The sequence below is a fragment of the Macaca mulatta genome, chromosome 6, assembly GCF_049350105.2.
Source record: "Macaca mulatta isolate MMU2019108-1 chromosome 6, T2T-MMU8v2.0, whole genome shotgun sequence".
Lineage (NCBI taxonomy): Eukaryota > Metazoa > Chordata > Mammalia > Primates > Cercopithecidae > Macaca > Macaca mulatta.
In genome coordinates this window covers 37,454,976-37,477,121 of record NC_133411.1, presented here as the reverse complement: position 1 = coordinate 37,477,121, position 22,146 = coordinate 37,454,976, and the positions used below count along the sequence as shown (strand labels likewise).

The following is a 22,146-nucleotide window of genomic DNA, read 5'->3' as shown; positions in this document are numbered from 1 at the left end:
ACTGATGCTTCAAAATCATGAAGGAAACTATTTTGATAGTGTCCAGATCAAAAAGGGTAAAAGGAAAGAGCCATAACATTACCAGTGGTTATCTCTATTATGAGTGATTTTGTTTTCTGCTTTATATTTTTTTGGTAGTCTCCAATTTCTGTATTATTTTTAAATTGGAGAAAACATTACTTTCATTTTGAGTATGATAATAGAAACAAAGTTAAACTTTCCAGAATTTTTCTTCTTTCTTTTATTCTTTTATCAAAATTTCATGTTTGCATATCCTCAAGGTCATGGAGGGCATGTTTAGATTCATTATTCATTACTCAGGATCCTGGGACTCTAGAGGAAAAGTCCTGAGAGGTCAGACTTACACAGAGGTGATAAATTCCAGTTCACCATTGATTTTTATAGAAGCTGCCTTCCTTCAGCCTCTTCCCCTAAGCAGCATTAATAAGGGAATTCATGTCTTCTTTCAAATTTTAATGTTCAACCCTAGCCTATTGAAGTAGGTTTGTGCAACGAACCCAGCTTTCCTTCTAAAATCTAATTTTCTGAAATATTTCAGAAAACATAATTAGAGGAGGTGGGAAGGGACGGGCCATTGTCAGATGTACGACTTATTGGAACAAGTTGGATGACTTGGTAAAGGCCTTACTTGAAAGTAGTGATGGGGCCCTTCATTTTACCAGAAAGGAAAATGAGACCCAGAGAAGTTACACAACTTGACCAAGGCCATGGAGCTAATTAGTGGCAGAACTGGGTCTAGCTCACATTTTCCTACTCTTAGAATATTGTTCTCCCTCCATTACATTGCCTGCACATTAATGGTGTCCATTAATGTGAACCTGGGAAGGAGGTTTTCATAGGGGTAGGATGACAGGTTAGTGGTCTCATAACAGGCCAAGAGGACTAGGGAAGTGGAAGGAGTGGGGATGGAAATCAACAGGGTAGGGGATAGGTGCCAACCTCAGGGCAAGGCGCAAACATTGCAGTCTAATCCCAACCGGGCCGGCAAGCTGTCTTTGATGGGTCCATCGGGCTGAGTTCTCCAAGCTATAGTCCCTCCACTGCGCCCAGCTGGCAGGATAAAAACCATTTGAAAAATATCCGGAAATTGCTACATGCGAGGGAGCATCTGTGAAAAATACTGCCCACAAATGAGCTAGCAGGGGCTCAGGGATGGCCATGTCACCCAGCCTCAGCGGGTTCGTCTGAAGGGGTTCCGGAGTTGTTTCCCAGATGGGCTACTCAGCTGCTAAAAGTGCTTGGGCCTGATGGACATTTTTTGCAGAATGTTTCTCTAATGCAGAAGATATGTTCCTGAAAATCTATGGGTATATCAGAATCTCTTACCTAGATTCATATTTTTCAAATGTATTCATGAATAATCCTGTGGTGATGCTCTACAGTTCTTCCTCTAAAGTGAAGAATTTTTCACAAATAATTTGCCGTTTTATAAATCTGTGTTTTTGATGCAAATCCACCCAGGGTCATCTGAGTGAAGAAATTCCAGGGCACTGAGACATTTTGTGCTTTTTTATGTTGCTGCTGGGGAATGGGAAGGGAGAAGCAGAGTTAGGCCCTTTTCCCAACGAGCTGGGATCAGGGGGATTGTCCTCCCCTATTGGGAATTTGCCCACTTTCTTATTCCAATGGCTGCTTAAGAAATCAGAGCTGGAGAAACCTAACCCAACACGTTAGCTCATCCTTTTCTAGCCCAGGCCATTCCCAACATCCTTCAGTGATTTTTCTTGTTGTCTGCACCCTAATGTCCCCTCCAAACTGCCGAGAATGTCCTCAACAAGATATCATGTAAATATTTTGGTTTGAGCTCAGAGTCCATGGTCTTTTATCTTGTTTGGGAATGAGACTGCCTACTGGCATCTATTGATCAGTTGCTATTTTCTCTTCACCTGCTGTTCAAGCAGTTCACCAGATCAAGCAGTTCACCAGATAAGGATGGTCTGAGTTTTAATAAAACAATTGAAATTAAAAGAATAAAATGTGGCCGGGTGTGGTGGCTCACACCTGTAATTCCCAGCACTTTGGGAGGCCAAGGCAGGTGCATCACCCGAAGTTCAAGACCATCCTGGCCAATATGGGTGAGACCCTGACTCTACTAAAACTACAAAAATTAGCTGGGCGTGTTAGCTGGGCGTGGTGGCTGGTGCCTGTAATCCCAGCTACTCGGGAGGCCGAGGCAGGAGAATTGCTTGAACAGGGAGGCGGAGGTTGCAGTGAGCCAAGATTGCACCATTGCACTCCAGCCTGGGCAACAAGAGTGAACACCGTCAAAAAAAAAAAAAAAAAAGAATAAAATATTTGCTCAAATACACCAGCTGTTTTGTTCATGAACTTCTACCTTCTTAGTGACCTGTCTAGTGGCTTCTGTTTATTTCAGTCAGGTGCAAGACCATAGAGGCTGAGAAGGAAGAGAAGTCAGTGACAGAAATAACCTCACTAACAGCAAGACCCCCGGAGAAGCTAAAAACATTCCAGGGAGGGCTCATAACAGCTCCAGAGCAGAATTCCCAAGGCATCAGTTATGGTTTCTACAAGAGCTTTTGCCTTGCTGTTCCTTCCCCTACATGTGACCTTTCAGCCCCAGTAAGTCCAGAGGCTTTCTGCAGAGAAAACTGAGTCAGAGTGTGGGGAAGAGGCTTTGGGCAGCTAAGAGGTGTGAGAGACAAAGAACAAGGGGAGAGATGATTTTAAGTAGTACTTAGTGACAGAAATGGAATCTCCCTTAATTTCTTTTCTTTTTTTTCTTTTTTTCTTTTTTTTTTTTTTTTGAGACAGAGTCTCTCACTGTCACCCAGGCTGGAGTGCAGTGACGCGATCTCGGCTCACTGCAAGCTCCGCCTCCCGGGTTCACGACATTCTCCTGCCTCAGCCTCCCGAGTAGCTGGGACTGCAGGCGCCAGCCACCACGCCCAGCTAATTTTTTGTATTTTTTAGTAGAGATGAAGTTTCACTGTATTAGCCAGGATGGTCTCAATCTCCTGACCTCAGGATCCACCTGTCTCAGCCTCTCAAAGCGCTGCCTTAATTTCTTTAAAAAACAAAAGTAAAAAATGGAATTTCTTTTTATTACTTTTGGTTCCCGGATGTTTCTGAAGGCATCTAAGTATCACCTGAGCCATATGGGATTTCGGGGTTTATTCAATTTATATTAAAAAATCTTTTCTTTTAATAAAAGAGTTTGGGAGTGGGGATGAAGGGTTATTTTATTTCAGAAATCCTTCAGAGACACCGAGGACTCAACTCACTGGGTCTCAGTGAAAGCCCCATAGGAGACACTGAGTTTGGAAGAGACTACTTTGTCCCTTGTCAACACAGCCCTCAGATGGGTCCAAGCTAACATTAGGAATTCATCTTCCATCTTAGCCATGTGTTCTTCCAAATCAAATAAAATCTATTGGTTGCAATCACCTCACTCCTTTATAAATCACCACTAGAGAGTCTCAGAGGAATTTTCAGAACCTTTAAAAGGGGCTGTTACAAGTGTCCACTTACTTACATTGCCTAGGCCAGCCCTGCTAACTACAGGATCCTTTTTTTTTTTTTAAATCATGGTTTCCTATGTGATTGCTGCTAAGCTTCCTTGCCAGAACCTTTTGCTTTTCTTACATTACATAAGTACTGACAATCCCATTTCATTTAAAAATATTTCTTATTTATGTGAACTGACTCTAGTTGCCATCCACCAATGTGGATTTCACTATCCACATGGCAACTGCCAGGCCACTTAGTCATGGCCTGCTTTAGTCCAGAGCCTCCCAAGCTCGAGTGTGCATCAGAATCATTGCTGAATCATTGCTGAATCATTGCTCATTTAAAAGTAAGGATTCCAGGTCTTATCCTAGGAATTCTGATCTAGGTGTTCTAGGGTGGGGCCAGAAATTTGCATTTTAACACAGACTTCCACTGATTCTGATGCAGGTGGTCCCTGACCGCACTTTGAGAGAAGCTGCTAAAGGTACTTTCCATAGAGCCCATCCAGACACACCTGGTGAATCACCCACCTTCCCCAGGCCTGCAACCCGTGCTTGCCAGCATAGGTGAACATTCACAAGGGAAAAAGCAATGGCCAGTTGGGTGTTCACTGCCATGTTTTGATGCATAACGGAGCACCAGGAAGGCATATCCCATTTGGGTCTAGCTGAGGATAAATTCAGGAACCTTCTGTCTAGATAAGGTACACAGCTCATGGCAAAGGATCCACAATTAAAAGATTAAAATCAGGCTTCCTTTTTGCTTCCTGCAAGCCGATTGGTAATGATGGCATGGAAAAACAGCTACTTGGTGAGGGGTAGACACATAGTGACTGTCTTCAGAAGCCAAGGGATGATTTTGTGGAAGGGGCATTAGTTATCCCATGTGGCTCTGGAGAAGAACAAGGAGCAGTAAATAGAAGTTGTAGGGAAGCAGAGTTTAGATCAATGAAAGGAAGTTGACGATTAAGGCTCTTGAAAATGAAGTGGGCTCCACTACGTGGCAGGGAGCCATATTTGTGTGGCTACCATTTGAGAGCCACAATGAAGAGGTTATGTTAGTTAATCAATCACTTTATGTATCCCACATTTATTGACATAATATGGGGTAGTGGAAAGAGTCCTGGACTTGGAATCAAACCTGGACTCAAAATCCTGGATCCCTTACTTAAACTGTGTGGCCATGGGAATGTAATTTAACCGTTGTAAGGTTAGTGTGATAATCGAATGGATAGCACATGTCAAGCGCCTGGCGCTGAGCAGGTGCTCATATGCATTTGCTCCCTGCTGCTTTCTTCTGTGTCTGGCATTGTTCTAGCCATCAGGAAAATAAGGATGAGTAAGACACTGTGTCTCCCCACCAGGAACTCCCCAAATAATAGTGGTAGACAATCAGCAACACAAATATGGCATGAAATTGTAGTTGGTGTAATATAGCACAATGTGGAGAGGCTAATGCAGGCCCAGGGTGGGGAAGGACTTCCAGCTCTCTGGGAGCTGATGCTTTCTGTCAGCTCAAGCTCCTGATGCTGTCATTTGGATTCTGCTTTCCAACTAGGAATAACTTCCCATCGCTGGGAAATGCTAAGGGGCAAAGAGAAGTTGTGCTATAAACCAAAGGTCAAATTCCCCTTAGTTATTTGTTTCTTTGAATCCATAAGCCCAGCAAATGTTTTCTGAGCACCTACTGATTCCAGGCAGCAGCTTGGAATGTGGGACTAATAGACACAATTCTTGGCAGCATAAGGTCCACAATCTAACTGGGGAGACAGGCAGAGATGGATAAATACACTCAGTCCACAATACCCTAATGTCCATTTCAACAAACAATGTCTTCTCGCTGTTCCACATTATTGTTAGATTTAAAATCCTGGGCCAGCAAAACACACTTTGGCCAACATGGCACTCCCTCTTCTAATGATTCTGAACTCACAACAGACCTTTTTAATTCATAGTTTGGTTCAAAAACTTTATTCTTGGAGCTTTATAATAGTACTATTCAAACTCTTTTGATAACATATTTTTCTTAGTAAATAATATTTGAACTTACATATATATAAGTTCTTTATATGTACGGCTACTATTAACTAACTTCTCAAGGAACAATATGCACTGCAGGCAAGGTCATCATTAGCAACAACATTTATCAATCCGTATATTAAATCATCTTGATCATTTCCATTTTAGGACATTCAATTAATTATTAGATGTGATGAGTTGGTCATTTTTTTTCTTTGTATTGTTTCTGAAAGGGTCACATTGGGAGTAAATGAACCATGGTATTTTTGTAAGTTTATGAGATCGCATCATTGCAAATATTATCTTCAACCCACAGTTCCATGCAGAACTCCACTTTGTGAAGACAAGCTTAGTTAAAACAAGATAATGCATTTGTGGAGTCTCTTAACTAGGTGCACAAAAACTGCAAATGTCTCAGCAGCTCCAAAGCAGAGGAAGGATGAAGGTTGGCTGCCAGCCCCACTGCTTTGTGGAAGTTCCACACCTCCCTGAGGATGCCTCACGCCTCTCGTAGGATCCTGACCTGCTGACGTACAGAAAGAATGTGTGAGAAATACTGGTAAAATTGGTTGGTTTTCAAATTTTAGATAAACAGAAACAGAAGTTCCAATTTTTTCTTTCTGCTTCCTGCTGGATGATCTTGTGCTCCCTCAGAGCATATGCCACACACTTGGAGCCGACTCTCCAGTCCACTTGTAAAATAAGCAGCTCCACACACAGAGTGTGCTCAGCAGTGGCCCCCTTGCTCGCCCAGGAACACCATAGAGCTCAGGTGTGTTTCTGCTGTTCCTAATGTAGAAGCATTTTAATGGATGATGGGAAATTCGCTAGTCTTTTCTTATTCCCTTTGTCAATTGCAATTCAGTGTCCAGGAACTATTACCTGATATAAAAATTAAAAACGAACTTCATAGTTTAAAAAAGACATTTTTAAAAAACTTTACTTTGTGGTGCGGGGTAGAGGGAGGGGAGTGAAGGAAGAAGGGGTAGCTTCCTTGACACAGTTTTGGGATCCATTTTCATGAGAAGAAAAAGGAAAGACAAGCTTTGTACATTAATGATTAATATAATACCAAAACATTATTTTATGCTAAAATACTCTTGCCATTTAACTCTATACACAAGAACTAAAAATAATTATTTTTGTGAAAGAGAGATGCAGTTCTATATATTCTTTTGTCCTCCTTTATCCCTTTTAGATGCATCTAGAACAAGCATTCTTAATCTTTTTTGTACCATAAACCTGTAGCTGTTTGGTTGTAAATTATAGACAACTTCTCAAAATATTCTTTAAATGTGCAAAATATTAATAATATACATAGAATTTCAAAGAAAACCAATTATACTGAAATATTCAAAAGTCATAAGGTTAAAATAGCAAATGTATGAAATACTAATGTACGTGTTTTATACTAACTCATTAAATAACGAGATCTAATGACAGATCTATCAGAATTTCAAATTAATGGTGAGTGGAAACAATATTTTTTGATATCTGCAATAACTATAATGTAATTTTAAAAATCTATAATTTCTACTGTTGACAACATTACTAATACTACTACTATGGTTAGTTGTCCGTATTCATAATTGAAGAAAATCCTAAACAGCAGTTTATGGAAATAAAAATGCAAGATTTTCCCCATCTAACTTCATGTACTCCTGGTCTTCTGAATAGTGGAGCAAGGGAACTAACTTGTGGGTGTAATAGTCACATGCTTTCCAGAAGGTGTCAGACTTGCATTTTGAAAAATTGAAATCCACTTGCTTCTCTAATCCCCCCAAACCAACAAGTCTCCTGACTCACTTTCAAGATAGGTAATCCAGCAGCCAGAATCATTCAAAATTAGATGAAAAATGCTTATTTCAAAAAGAAAGAAAACACTTCAACAAAACAAATTCTACAAGGCTAAGAAAGTGCTGTTTAAATGAGGAAGTTGTAGAGCAAAGAACCGTCTAAAGAAACAGAATTGTTTTCTGGTCTTTTCAGTATGAAGAAAGGATTTATGTTGTCAGCAAGGATAGACACTGTGAAATTTCTGAAAATACATCACAGAAAACTTATGGCTGAAGATAGATAATTTATATCCTCACAGGAGTCCATATAGAGGAGGATTATAGAACAGAAGAGATACTGAAAATCCAGGCTGTAAGCAGAGGCTTCTGGGTACAAAGCAGGGATTAGGCTACGGCTCTTCCTCTCATCTGAGAATTCTTCACACTCTTCCAGAGAACAAAACAATGTATTGGAAATCCAGTGCACAGAGTGAAAGATGCTTCCTAAAGAAGTCACTGTTCTTTTATGAACTATATGGGCTTCTAACATATCTAAGGCATATATTATGAATTATTTAGTGGATTTTCTTACATGAATGGGTAATCTACAAATGGGTAGATTCTGATTGTGCACGTTGAATTTTGGGGAACTACTTCCCTTTCACCCTGATCTTTGTATTATAATTTCTGACTGATCTTCATTTGAAAATGACTCCTGTAATAGTCTGCACTGTTCTAATGATCTGCTGTCTCTAGAAAGGACTAATGTCAACTAATGTCAAGCTTGGCCAAGTGACTTGCTTTGTTAATGAAATCTAAGCAGCAAGTGACACATGTCAGGGCCAAGCAGAAGTTTTAGTAGTCACTGAGTAGCTCTGCCATCTCTTTTTCTTTTTCCTCTGCCTTAGGAATGATATATCCCAGATCAAACTGCTCCTTAAGCTTGTGTTATGGAAGAAAAAGACATGTGGAACACAGTGGCAGCTCACTGCAGCTGAAGTAATATAAGTAAGGCAAAAGCCTTTATTGCTTTAGGCTATTGATGTTTAGAGGTTGGTTGTTACACAACAAAATTTAGCAAAAACTGATAAATGTAAACTCTAATTCTTTAATTTTCCATTTTCTTCTTCCCTTTCCTGGTTCAAGTAGTTATTATTATTATTATTTTTTTTTTGAGAAGGAGTCTCCCTCTGTTGCCCAGGTTAGAATGCAGTGGCTTGATCTCTGCTCACTGCAACCTCTGCCTCCTGGAGTCAAGAGATTCTCCTGCCTCAGCCTCCCGAGTAGTTGGGATTACAGATATGAGACACCAAGCCCAGCTAATTTTTATATTTTTAGTAGAGACAGGGTTTCACCACGTTGGCCAGGCTGGTCTTGAACTCCTGACCTCAAGTGATCTCCCTCCCTCAGCGTTCCAAAGTGCTGGGATTACAGACATGAGTCACCGTGCCCGGTCTCAAGTAGTTACCGTGATCTATAAACAAAACAGAAAGACAAATGTATTATGAGTGACTTTATTTAACAACCACTTCTAAAATAAATAAGGCAAAATCTTATCTTTCTCTTTCTTCAATCTTTCTGTCTCTTTGAAGTTTTATTTGCATGCTTTTTTTCCCCAGTCACTAAATCCCATCTGTTAGTGTGTGATTGACTGTGGGAACTTTCTGCGTTCTTGTCAAAGAGAACATAACTATTTTATTTGGGGACAAGTTGCTGCCTCCTAGAAAAAGCTTCTAGATCTCTTAAACTGAGCAGTCACAGCCTTGCTCTTTTTTCTGGTGGAATAAGTCTATCTAGAGATAGACATTTTTCATAAAGAGACAAAATTTCACTTACTCTATGTTCTAAATTTCAAGGCAGTCCCTATTTAAAATATCCCATCTTATTGACTCAATGGTAAACACGAGCACCCAATGTTTTCCTCTAAGAATGCTTTAAGAAAATGCATGATTTGGCCAGGTGCAGTGACTCACATCTGTAATCCCAGAGCTTTGGGAGGCCAAGGTGGGCAGATCACTTGAGGTCAGGAGTTCGAGACCAGCCTGGCCAACATGGTGAAACTCTGTCTCTACTAAAAATATAAAAAATTAGCCAGGAGTGGTTGGGGTGGGCCGGGGGCTGTAGTCACAGCTACTCAGGAACCTGGAGCAGGAGAATTACTTGAACCCGGGAGGCGGAGTCCAGCCTGGGTGACAGAGCGAGATTCCATCTCGGAAAAAAAGGAGGAGGAGAAGGAGAAGGAGAAGAAGAAGAAGGTATGATTCTACTTATATAAAGTTAAAAAACAGGCAAAATGAAATTATACTGTTAAGTAAGCACAGTGTTTATCTTTTGAGGAAGGAATAGAGTGGTAATTGGGAAAGGGCATGAGGGGGCTTTTGAGCAGTGGTAGTGTTTTTCATTTCTTATCCTGCGGAGATGGACAGATGAGTGTTCACTTCATAGTAATTTGTTTATATTTTTCATTTATGATAATTCGTATACATACTAGTGTACTTTTCTGCATGCGTATGATACTTCACAATAAAAAATTTAAAAATTACAGTAATTATAGCCAATAGTCTACTGAAAATGCATGAAATTAAATGCTTGAGAATTAACAAACTCTAACTTAGAAGGCCAATTTTGTTATGTAACAGAGAAAAACACAATCTCACCCATCCTGACTTTCTTGAACTAAGAATCAAGCGTAGTTCAATTTAGCACTCTCTTTCCTATATTGAGTGTTCTTGGTTTCCTACAGTTTATGTTTTTTCTTTTACAGCTTATCTGTAAAATGTTATGTAATTATATATTATAATAGGTAACTATATGTTGCAGTGGATAATTATATGTTGTATAATTAGATAGTTACATATACTGTATAATGAACTACACATGTAATAAGTACAGTTGGCCTTCCACATCTGTGGGTTCACCCAAACGTGAATAAAAATATTTGAAAAAAATTGCATCTGTCCTGAACATGGACGGACTTTTTTCCTGGTCATTATTTTCTAAACAACACAGTGTAACAACTATTTACATAGCATTTACATTGTATTAGGTATTATAAGTAATCTAGAGATGATTTAAACTGTACAAGAGAATGCACATAGGTTGTACGCAAATACTATGCCATTTTATACCAGAGACTTGAACATCCTCGGGTATGGGTATCCACAGAAAGTCCTGGAGCCAATTTCCTGCGGATATTGAGGGATAACTCTACTATTAAATGCAGAGTATTGGGGATTTTAAACCTTATCTCTGCTGCGCTATTATCAGCTAGCAGAGGAGAAACAGTCTAACATACATGACATTCCAATCTAGAAGAGAAAACAATTGAATTTGTGAGTTTATTAATAAAATTATGTATTAAGTAGATTAATAAATGAGCAATTTTAGAGGCAAAGCTAAAGACGCCACACTAAGAGATGCAAAAAGTTTCGGTTCTCCCCTTGCCTCTGGACGCTCCCGCCACTGCTATCAGAAGTCATCCGATTCTGGGCAGAATCTGACTCTTCAGGGCTCGCTGTGATCTTCAAATCTCTTACATCTCTCTTTTCACACAAGCCTCTTTAAACAAGGCTTCAGGTTCACTCCCAGAGCCCTCGGCAGAATGTAGTTCTCTCTGCAACTACTAAAATACTGAGAGCTGACCTTCAGAATTTTTCCTCAGTATGAAGACAACCAGCTCTGAGCTTTTTGGACGGATCTGTCAGGCGGCTGGAATTCTATCTATGATACAGACAGCTGGGCCTTGGAGGCTCTGAGGTTTGAGGAAGGGAAGGAAATAAAGAGCATGGAGAGAACTGAATTCCCACCTCCCCAAATTCGCTGAGGACACATTTCCCAAACATTTTCCCCCACCAACCAAAAAAAAAAAAAAAAAAAAGTAGGTGAAGAACAGTCCAAGTTGTGATTTTAAATGAATTAAGCTGGGCTCATGCAGCCCATTAGAAAGACTATCTTTCCCAGTCTCCTTTGTAGTTAGATATGGCCATGTGACTAAATTCTGGCCAATGAGATGACAGTGATTACGTGAACCTACTTATCCCTCTCCCCTTTCTTCCATCCTGTTGATTGGATGCAGTGGCAGACCAACATGGACCAGCCTAGAGAAAACCCTGTGGATGGCAAAACAACAAGATAAAAGAGGTCTGGGTCCTTAATAACTTCACAGAGAAGAGCTGCCTTATCATCACCAACTTTGATATAAGAGAAAAGTAAATTTCTGTCTTGTATTTGTCCTTGTTATTTTCAGTCTCAAAAACATGAAACCAAGCCTTTATTTCAACAGGTCAGAAGCCATCTAGCCCAGTGGTTTTCAAGAGGAGAAGGAGGTATAATTTTGTTCCCAGGGCAGTTTTGGCAATCTCTGGAGACTTTTTTGTTTGTCATACTTGGTGGGGAGGGGGTGGAGGTTGCCGCTGGCATCTACTGGGTAGAGGCCAGGAATGTGGCTAAGCACCTTACAATGCACAGGCAGTCCCTGACCCCGTGAAAGAATTATGCAGCCCAGAGTATCAATAGCACTGAGGCTGGTAAGTCACTGAAGCATCTCAATTAGTAGGGAAGAGAATCCAAGATCCAGAGAGAGTGAATGACAGGCCTTGTAAGCCACACAGTTTACTGGGGCTGGGCCACTGCCTTGGTTCCCTGTGTCCAGGACACAGATTTTTAATTTTTAAAATTTTTATCATTATTACTATTATTATTATTTTATTATACTTTAAGTTCTAGGGTACATGTGCATAACGTGCAGGTTTATTACATATGTATACTTGTGCCATGTTGGTGTGCTGCACCCATCAACTCATCAGCACCCATGAACTCATCATTTACATCAGGTATAACTCCCAGTGGCATCCCTCCCACTCTCCCCTCCCCATAATAGGCCCTAGTGTGTGATGTTCCCCTTCCAGAGTCCAAGTGATCTCATTGTTCAGTTCCCACCTATGAGTGAGAACATATGGTGTTTGGTTTCCTGTTCTTGTGATAGTTTGCTGAGAATGATGGTTTCCAGCTGCATCCGTGTCCTTTGTAGGGAACTCATCCTTTTTTATGGCTGCATAGTATTCCATGGTGTATATGTGCCACATTTTCTTAATCCTGTCTGTCACTGATGGACATTTGGGTTGATTCCAAGTCCTTGCTATTGTGAATAGTGCCTCAATAAACATAATGTGTGCATGTGTCTTTATAGCAGCATGATTTATAATCCTTTGGGTATATACCCAGTAATGGGATGGCTGGGTCATATGGTATTTCTAGTTCTAGATCCTTGAGGAATCGCCATACTGTTTTCCATAATGGTTGAACTAGTTTACAATCCCACCAACAGTGTAAAAGTGTTCCTATTTTTCCACATCCTCTCCAGCACCTGTTGTTTCCTGACTTTTTAATGATTGCCATTCTAACTGGTGTGAGATGGTATCTCATTGTTGTTTTGATTTGCATTTCTCTGATGGCCAGTGATTATGAGCATTTTTTCATGTAACTGTTGGCTGTATGCATGTCTTCTTTTGAGAAATGTCTGTTCATATCCTTTGCCCACTTTTTGATGGGGTTGTTTATTTTTTTCTCGTAAATTTGTTTGAGTTCTTTCTGGGTTCTGGATATTAGCCCTTTGTCAGATGAGTAGATTGCAAAAATTTTCTCCCATTCTGTAGGTTGCCTGTTCACTCTGATGATAGTTTCTTTTGCTGTGCAGAAGCTCTTTAGTTTAATTAGATCCCATTTGTCAATTTTGGCTTTTGTTGCCATTGCTTTTGGTGTTTTAGACATGAAGTCTTTGCCCATGCCTATGTCCTGAATGGTATTACCTAGGTTTTCTTCTAGGGCTTTTATGATATTAGGTCTAACATTTAAGTATGTAATCCATCTTGAATTAATTTTCGTATAAGGAGTAAGGGAAGGATCCAATTTCAACTTTCTACTTATGGCTAGCCAATTTTCCCAGCACCATTTATTAAATAGGGAATCCTTTCCTCATTTCTTGTTTTTGTCAGGTTTGTCAAAGATCAGATGGCTGTAGATGTGTGGCATTATTTCTGAGGGCTCTGTTCTGTTCCATTGGTCTATATCTCTGTTTTGGTACCAGTACCATGCTGTTTTGGTTACTGTAGACTTGTAGTATAGTTTGAAGTCAGGTAACGTGATGCCTCTAGCTTTGTTCTTTTGACTTAGGATTGTCTTGGCAATGTGGGCTCCTTTTTGGTTCCATATGAACTTTAAAGCAGTTTTTTCCAATTCTGTGAAGAAAGTCATCGGTAGCTTGATGGGAATGGCACTGAATCTATAAATTACCTTGGGCAGTATGGCCATTTTCATGATATTGATTCTTCCTATCCATGAGCATGGAATGTTCTTCTATTTGTGTCCTCTTTTATTTCACTGAGCAGTGGTTTGTAGTTCTCCCTGAAGAGGTCCTTTACATCCCTTGTAAGTTGGATTCCTAGGTATTTTATTCTCTTTGAAGCAATTGTGAATGGAAGTTCATTCATGATTTGGCTCTCTGTTTGTCTGTTACTGGTGTATAAGAATGCTTGTGATTTTTGCACATTAATTTTGTATCCTGAGACTTTGCTGAAGTTGCTTATCAGCTTAAGGAGACTTTGGGCTGAGATGATGGGGTTTTCTAAATATACAGTCATGTCATCTGCAAACAAGGACAATTTGACTTCTTTTCCTAGCTGAATACCCTTTCTTTCTTTCTCTTGCCTGATTGCCCTGGCCAGAACTTCCAACACTATGTGGAATAGGAGTGGTGAGAGAGGGCATCCCTGTCTTGTGCCAGTTTTCAAAGGGAATGCTTCCAGTTTTTGCCCATTCAGTATGATATTGGCTGTGGGTTTGTCATAAATAGCTCTTATTATTTTGAGATATGTTCCATCAATACCAAATTTTTTTTTTTTTTTTTTTTTTGAGACGGAGTCTCGCTCTGTCGCCCAGGCTGGAGTGCTGTGGCCGGATCTCAGCTCACTGCACGCTCCGCCTCCTGGGTTCCCACCATTCTCCTGCCTCAGCCTCTCCAGTAGCCGGGACTACAGGCACCCGCCGCCCATCAATACCAAATTTATTGAGAGTTTTTAGCATGAAGGGCTGTTGAATTTTGTCAAAGGCCTTTTCTGCGTCTATTGAGATAATCATGTGGTTTTTGTCTTTGGTTCTGTTTATATGCTGGATTATGTTTATTGATTTGCGAATGTTGAACCAGCCTTGCATCCCTGGGATGAAGCCCACTTGATCATGGTGGATAAGCTTTTTGATGTGCTGCTGGATTTAGTTTGCCAGTATTTTATTGAGGATTTTTGCATTGATGTTCATCAGGGATATTGGTCTAAAATTCTCTTTTTTTGTTGTATCTCTTCCAGGCTTTGGTATCAGGATGATGTTGGCCTCATAAAATGAGTTAGGGAGGATTCCCTCTTTTTCTATTGATTGGAATAGTTTCAGAAGGAATGGTACCAGCTACTCCTTGTACCTCCAGTAGAATTCCGCTGTGAATCCGTCTGGTCCTGCACTTTCTTTGGTTGGTAGGCTATTAATTATTGCCTCAATTTCAGAGCCTGCTATTGGTCTATTCAGGGATTCAACTTCTTCCTGTTTTAGTCTTGGGAGTGTGTAAGTGTCCAGGAAATTATCCATTTCTTCTAGGTTTTCTAATTTATTTGCGTAGAGGTGTTTATAGTATTCTCTGATGGTAGTTTGTATTTCTGTGGGGTTGGTGATGATATCCCCTGTATCATTTTTTATTGTCTCTATTTTATTCTTCTCTCTTTTCTTCTTTATTAGTCTTGCTAGTGGTCTATCAATTAATTTTGTTGATCTTTTCAAAAAACCAGCTCCTGGATTCATTGATTTTTTGGAGGGTTTTTTGTGTCTCTATCTCCTTCAGTTCTGCTGTGATCTTACTTATTTCTTGTCTTCTGCTAGCTTTTGAATGTGTTTGCTCTTGCTTCTCTAGTTCTTTTAATTGTGATGTTAGGGTGTCAATTTTAGATCTTTCCTGCTTTCTCTTGTGGGCATTTAGTGCTATAAATTTCCCTCTACAAACTGCTTTAAATGTGTCCCAGAGATTCTGGTATGTTGTATCTTTGTTCTCATTGGTTTCAAAGAACATCTTTATTTCTGCCTTCATTTCGTTATGTACCCAGTAGTCATTCAGGAACAGGTTATTCAGTTTCCATGTAGTTGAGCAGTTTTGATTGATTTTCTTAGTCCTGAGTTCTAGTTTGATTGCACTGTGGTCTGAGAGACAGTTTGTTATAATTTCTGTTCTTTTGCATTTGCTGAGGAGTGTTTTACTTCCAACTATGTGGTCAATTTTGGAATAAGTGTGATGGGGTGCTGAGAAGAATGTATATTCTGTTGATTTGGGGTGGAGAGTTCTGTAGATGTCTATTAGGTCCACTTGGTGCAGAGTTGAGTTCAATTCCTGGATATCCTTTTTAACTTTCTGTCTCGTTGATCTGTCTAATGTTGACAGTGGGGTGTTGAAGTCTCTCATTATTATTGTGTGGGAGTCGAAGTTTCTTTGTGGGTCTCTAGGGACTTGTTTTATGAATCTGGGTCCTCCTGTATTGGGCGCATATATACTTAGGATAGTTAGCTCTTCCTGATGAATTGATCCCTTTACCATTATGTAATGGCCTTCGTTGTCTCTTTTGATCTTTGATGGTTTAAAGTCTGTTTTATCAGAGACTAGTATTGCAACCCCTGCTTTTTTTTGTTCTCCATTTGCTTGGTAGATCTTCCTCCATCCCTTTATTTTGAGCCTATGTGTGTCTCTGCATGTGAGATGGGTCTCCTGAATACGGCAAACTGATGGGTCTTGACTCTTTATCCAATTTGCCAGTCTGTGCCTTTTAATTGGACCATTTAGTTCATTTACATTTAAGGTTAATATTGTTATGTGTGAATCTGATCATGTCATTGTGATATCAGCTGGTTATTTTGCTCGTTCATTGATGCAGTTTCTTCCTAGCATCGATAGTCTTTACACTTTGGCATGTTTTTGCAATGGCTGGTACTGGTTGTTCCTTTCCATGTTTAGTGCTTCCTTCAGGATCTCTTGTAGGGCAGGCCTGGTGGTGACAAAATCTCTAAGCATTTGCTTGTCTGTAAAGGATTTTATTTCTCCTTCACTGATGAAACTTAGTTTGGCTGGATATGAAATTCTGGGTTGAAAATTCTTTTCTTTAAGAATGTTGAATATTGGCCCCCACTCTCTTCTGGTTTGTAGAGTTTCTGCCTAGAGATCTGCTGTTAGTCTGATGGGCTTCCCTTTGTGGGTAACCCGACCTTTCTCTCTGCCTGCCCTTAACATTTTTTCCTTCATTTCAACTTGGGTGAATCTGACAATTATGTGTCTTGGAGTTGCTCTTCTCGAGGAGTATCTTTGTGGTGTTGTTTGTATTTCCTGAATTTGAATGTTGGCCTGCCTTGCTAGGCTGGGGAAATTCTCCTGGATGATATCCTGAAGAGTGTTTTCCAACCTGGTTCCATTTTCCCCATCACTTTCAGGCACACCAATCAGACTTAGATTTGGTCTTTTGACATAATCCCACATATCTTGGAGGCTTTGTTCATTTCTTTTTCCTTTTTTTTTCTCTAGACTTCTCTTCTCACTTCATTTCATTCATTTGATCTTCAATCTTTGATACTCTTTCTTCCAGTTGATCAAGTCGGTTACTGAAGCTTGTGCATTTGTCACATGTTTCTCATGTCATGATTTTTATCTCTGTCAGTTTGTTTATGGCCTTCTCTGCATTGATTATTCTAGTTATCCATTCTTCCACTCTTTTTTCAAGATTTTTAGTTTCTTTGCGCTGGGTACATAGTTCCTCCTTTAGCTCTGAGAAGTTTGATCGACTGAAGGCTTCTCCTCTCAACTCATCAAAGTCATTCTCCATCCAGCTTTGATCCATTGCTGGCGATGAGCTGCGTTCCTTTGGAGGGGGAGATGTGCTCTGATTTTTTGAATTTCCAGTTTTTCTGCCCTGCTTTTTCCCCATCTTTGTGGTTTTATCTGCCTTTAGTCTTTGATGCTGGTGATGTACTCATGGGGTTTTGGTGTGGGTGTCCTTTCTGTTTGTTCGTTTATCTTCTAACAGTGAGGACCCTCAGCTGTAGGTATGTTGGAGATTGGTTGAGGTCCACTCCAGACCCTGTTTGCCTGGGTATCAGCAGTGGAGGCTGCAGAAGATAGAATATTGCTGAACAGCGCATGCTGCTGTCTGATTCTTGCTCTGGAAGCTTCGTCTCAGGGGTGTACCCTGCCATGTGAGGTGTGAGGTGTTGGTCTGCACCTAGTGGGGGATGTCTCCCAGTTAGGCTACTCAGGGGTCAGGGACCCACTTGAGCAGGCAGTCTGTCCGTTCTCAGATTTCAACCTACGTGCTGGGAGATACACTGCTCTCTTCAAAGCTGTCAGACAGCTGTCAGACTCCACCCAGAGGTGGAGTCTACAGAGACACGCAGGCCTCCTTGAGCTGTGATGGGCTCCACCCAGTTCAAGCTTCCCAGAGGCTTTGTTTACCAACATAAGCCTCAGCAATGGCAGCGCCCCTCCCTCAGCCTTGCTGCTGCCTTGCAGTTAGATCTCAGACTGCTGTGCTAGCAATGAGGGAGGCTTCATGGTCATGGGACCCTCCGGGTCAGGTGTGGGATATAATCTTCTGGTGTGCCATTTGCTAAGACCCTTGGTAAAGCACAGTATTAGGGTGGGAGTTACCCGATTTTCCAGGTGTTGTGTGTCTCAGTTTCCCTTGGCTAGGAAAAGGGATTCTCTTCCCCTTTGCGCTTCCCAGGTGAGGCGATGCCTCGCCGTGCTTCAGCTCTCACTGGTTGGGCTGCACCAGCTGACCAGCACTGATTGTCCGGCACTCCCCAGTGAGATGAACCCAGTACCTCAGTTGAAAATGCAGAAATCACCCGTCTTCTGTGTCGCTCGTGCTGGGAACTGGAGGCTGGAGCTGTTCCTATTCGGCCATCTTGCTCCTGACCCTCAACCCACTCCATTATTATTTTTTGAGACAGAGTCTCCCTCTGTAACCCAGGCTGGAGTGCACTGGCATGATCTCAGCTCACTGCAACCTCTGCCTCCTGGGTTCAAGCGATTCTCCTGCCTCAGCTTCCCGAGTCGCTGGAACTACAGGCATGTGTCATCAAGCTCAGCTACTTTTTGTATTTTTAGTAGAGACAGGGTTTTGCCATGTTGGCCAGGCTGGTCTCGAACTCCTGACCTCAGGTGATCCACCTGCCTCAGTCCCACAAAGTGCTGGGATTACATGCATGACCCACCATGCCTGGCCTTTAAAAATGATTGCACCATTTCACCAGCCCCCAAACCAGATCCATTTTATCCTCTATCTTGCATTATTTATTCAATGAGAGGAAAAAAAAAGGGCTGGGGGTAGACAGAGAGCTCAAATAACTGAAAAAAAAGTCACACTTTTTCTCTGCCTAGAGTCAGCAGTGTTTTATCGCCAAAATTTATGAAACATCTGTTTGGTATGAATCCCTAGGCTGGATGCCAGTTTTAAACCTAGTTGAGGAATTAAGGCCTATGTAAAAACAGAGATCAAGTAATGCAGTGGCACAAATGGCAGTGCCCAGAGGGCTTCTGCTGTGAGTGGGTGGGTACTGAGAGGAGAGAGAGATTATAGTGGGCTCTGATGGGCAGAGCATTGGTGACAGAGTCAGGTCTTCCAGCCCTATGGACTTCTGCCTGGCAGTGATGTCTTTTGGATCTCAGAGCCTTCATCTGGTTGTAAAATTACTGTGCGCAGGCCCTGGGCACCAGCTCCTTCCCTATAATTTGTAATGGACATTTGTTATGTTGAACCGCTCAGCACTTTTCTCACTTTTTATGGTAGGAGCAACCTGCTTTTCCTTTGTAAGTCTTCTCCTCAAGATTCTACATTCATGCTGGGAATGTCAATCATAGTACTCTATAGCATATATTCTAACTGCCCTTCCAGATCCTCTCTCCACCTTCCTGGCTGGCATGGATGCATCAAGGGGTCCCATTCTCTCTGGCTTCCCTTTGGGTTTGATCATTGAAAACCTTTGGCAGGGTACTGGAGGAAGGAAGAAGAGGGAGGTAGAAATATTTTTTCTCCTAGTGATTTCTCTGCCAGCTTGGGGACAGTTGGCTGCACTTTTCTACTGAAGGCCACAGCATCTGTCTGTCAGGGAGGCTTTCCATATGGCCACCTCTCCTCGTTCCAGGAATTTCCCCTTCCCCTTGACCCTCAGGCTTCAGGATGGTAAGAGCTTTCCAGCCTTGAGATTCTGCACCCCCTTGGCTGGTTTCCTTGGATGCTGGCAGACCTTCGTGAGTAGTCCTGTCATTGAATGATTTTGAAGTTCCTTAGTCTGAGTGAGCCATCTATTTACTGCTGGGAGCTTGACTACCCGCATCCACATAAGCAAATACACATCCCAGTCTGGCCAATTTGAGTATTCCATGAAACTTGCTGTGGTGGTTGGTTTAGAGGCTGAATATCTGACTAAAACAGACCTATTCAGAGCCCTCCCCTGAAATTTTCAGTATGACACTGGAAGACGGCCGCTCTCTGCTTCCTCCAGGGTCACAAACTGGAATAATGTAGGCCTGCAGCTGTCTGCAGAAGCTCGTATTTAGCGGGAGAGAATGGAGCCAATCCAGACAGAAGCAGGGCATTGAAATGGACAGAGATGTGAAAGCATCCTCTACATTTCTGAGTCCAGTCACTCTCGAGGTCCCCGTTCTTTCTGGTTGAGTGAAACAACACATTTATTTTGTGCCTATTTTAGTTTGATTTGGGATTCTGTCGCTGACGGAAAGAATCTTGTATATGCTGTATTCGTCCACCTCTTGGCCAAATGTGGCCTTTGTAAAAACCTCATTAGGCCATTGGTGCTAAGGAAAGTCTTTTTAGAGACTTTGGGATAGCCCAAGCTATCCAACTTCCTTCAGAAATATCCCTGAGGGGGATACAACCCAATCCCTCCAGAGAAAAACATGATAGCAGGAAGCAAACACAAATGAATTTTTAATTTTGCTCTGGCTAGTTGTAGCTTAGCCTGAAATGATGCTTCTCCTGCACCTCTAAGTGTCCCTGTGCTGCCCATCCACAGTCTGCCCTCTTTTTGCCTCTCCTCACGCACAAGAGCTGGCCTGATAAATTCACACTGAAGCAATAGGAGCTGTGCTGATGAGTAGAAAAAACAAAACAAAACAAAATACTGGCATCCATGTTGAAAATCCAGATCCAAATGCCGATTCCCTCAATGAGCTGCCTACGCTTTGTGAGCTTCAGTTTTCCCCTCTAGAAATATGAGATAAACTGAATCCCAGGAAATGACTTTATCATAGGGGAGAATTTCAGGTGTCTGGGGGCTGCTGCCGCTGTTGCTGCTGGTGAGTGAATATTCTTTTCCTTTGGTGGTGAGGGGAGGTCTGGGAAGGTTTTGAAAAGGTTGACGTGCAGATCCACTTACAATTGCACACCACAGCCATTTCCTGTCACACAGCTGATAATCCCTACTAGATTTGGAAGAAAGCTTGAAAGCTGATGGCAGATGGAATCTGCAGCACTAACCCGGGGCCATCCCTGTGCAGAGCCAGCCTGACGACTGCGACATGCCCCTCAACCTGGAAGAATGATTCTGAATGTGCTTCCAGCGAGGCCCCTCTCTGTGCCTTTGTGAGATTGGTCCTGGGAGGTACCCCAACCAGGAAAGCCTGTGGCCTCCCCTCCAACTGCAGGAAACTGTGTTCCCAGAGCAACATGAAAAGCTCTAGAAGCTGTTTCATGTAGTAATTGCCCGGAGAGGAAAGCAGAACATTTCCTGATACTTCAATCAATTCCCCAAAGACCAAGACAGCAGCCCCAGCAGGTCAGGCAGGCACCTTCCTGCTTCTTTTCCATTCTTTCCCCTTTAGCCAAACTTCTACTCCACAGCTCTCCCCCAGACTGGCCCTCATACTAGCCTAGACAAACTGGCCCCTTGCAGTTCCAGGATGCGCCATTTTCCTATTCTCGACCACACCCACAGCTACCTGTGATTTAGCTGTAGTCTTCCCCCTGGTCTACATGCTCCCAGAGAAAAGTTAGACACTTAGGGAGGCGTGTCTATTCTGTTTGTCCACACTTATATTGGTATTTAAGTTCTGCAATGTTTGTCTTAGTGGTGCTGCTTCCCAAATAGAATTTAAACATGCCATATTGATATTTTTGTTTCCCAAGCATGACTCCCTAAGGAAAAGAAGCATGCTGTTTCTTAATTTGCAGGCCATGACTGTAGTAGGTAACCACTGAATTCCTTCTTGTTTTTTTTTTTTTTTTTTTTTTTTTGAGATGGAGTCTCGCTTTGTGGCCAGGCTGCAGTGCAGTGGCATAATCCCGGCTCACTGCAATCTCTGCCTCCCTGGTTCAAGTGATTCTCCTGCCTCAGCCTCCTGAGTAGCTGGGACTACAGGCGCGTGCCACCATGCCCAACTAATTTTTGTATTTGTAGTAGAGACGGGGTTTCACCATGTTAACCACAATGGTCTCTATCTCTTGACCTCGTGATCCGCCTGCTTCGGCCTCCCAAAGTTCTGGGATTACAGGCATGAGCCCGCGCCCGACCACCACTCTATTCTTTATGTGGTTGACCATAAGTTTTTAGTCCTAAAGCCAGACTTTCTAATTAGCTATGTGACCTTGGGAACATTGGTTCTTTTCTCTGTGCTTCAATTTCATCATTTATAATTTACAAAAGGGCTTTGGTTCAAGTAGTATCCTGGGCTCCTAAGGGTTTGAGCTATCATTCTTCATAAACTGTCAACTGATTTGGATTAATATTTCCTTTGTTGATACAAGTCAATATGTATCTTATTATGCTTT

General features: G+C 41.7%; 1 long non-coding RNA gene across 1 annotated transcript in view; it reads right to left on the bottom strand.

Moving 5' to 3' along the window:
* Nucleotides 1-5,429: 5,429 nt before the first annotated feature.
* Nucleotides 5,430-22,146, bottom strand: part of LOC106998714 (uncharacterized) — a 33,761-nt gene continuing 17,044 nt past the window's right edge. Inside the window, exons 3-4 of the long non-coding RNA XR_001445254.3 lie at nt 8,670-8,756; nt 5,430-6,030 (exon numbers count right to left, since the gene is read on the bottom strand). This is a non-coding gene — a long non-coding RNA (uncharacterized LOC106998714). The remainder of the gene's footprint in view (nt 6,031-8,669; nt 8,757-22,146) is intronic.